The sequence below is a fragment of the Pinus tabuliformis genome, chromosome 2_1, assembly GCF_031772625.1.
Source record: "Pinus tabuliformis cultivar Carrire ecotype Pingquan chromosome 2_1, CPIR1, whole genome shotgun sequence".
Lineage (NCBI taxonomy): Eukaryota > Viridiplantae > Streptophyta > Pinopsida > Pinales > Pinaceae > Pinus > Pinus tabuliformis.
This window is the reverse complement of record NC_142299.1, coordinates 519,544,481-519,545,556: the sequence shown is the minus strand read 5'-3', so window position 1 is coordinate 519,545,556 and position 1,076 is coordinate 519,544,481.

The window sequence follows — 1,076 nt, the reverse complement described above, 5'->3', positions numbered from 1 at the left end:
TTTTTCAACAAATATGAATAAAGTGGTAACACAAATTATATGCCATATTATTCAAACTAAGTTTTTTTAACAAATATGAATAAAGTTATGACATGGTTACTAAATTCTTGTTAATAAATATGAATAAAGTTATGGCATGGTTATCAAATTTCCATTAATGAGAACAAAAATATATAAAAATCTGACAATGTTATTGTAATAGTTTGATGAGATGCTACTATGTTTATATAAAAATTCATGTTCTTATTTACCTCAAATATAGGTGGGATTACTACAAATCGATTCTATTGCTTGTATCACAGGTGGGGCTACTACAAATCAATTCCAAATACCAATGGGTGTCACCTTGGTGTATGGGTGAGGCATCTAGAGATTTGAACAAGGGTGGGACTATTACAAATCAATTCCAAATACCAAAACTCTAGACTCCAGTGGCGATGGGACTTGCTTTCATATTGCTTGTATCTACACTATGGGCATATGAGTGACACCTCCAAAGATTTGAACACTGGTAAGACTACTACAAATCAATTCCAAACACCAAAACACTTTAGAGACCGGAGTTATTTAACATTCATAGGATACTAAGAGTAGAACTCACCTAAACACTAATATGTAGATATGTGCATATAGTAGGAAAAGAAATCGAAAAGTTTCCGTGAAAGACTAGAAAGTCTAGAAGTTGGAAATGAAAGAATTACTGAAACTGAGATAATTTGATTAGAAGTTATTGGTTTTTTAAATATGTATCTATTTCGAGGAGTTTTAGAGAAATAAATTTTTAAAAAGTTTTTTAGATAAAAAGTTTAAAGGGATTTTAGACAAATAAATTTTGAACACTGATTTATTTAGAAAGGTTTTCATGTAAATAAGTTTAAAAATTAAGAGGAAGTTTTTAAAAGAAAAAAGGTTTTGTAAAATAGAAAACAAGAGATATTTTTTTTAAATATTATATTTTTAATATGGTTATATTTAAAATAAAGCAGTCAAGAAAATGAGAAGAAAACATCATTGTTAGACACACATATATATACACTTTTCTATATATTATTAATTAATTAATTTTATTTATTTAT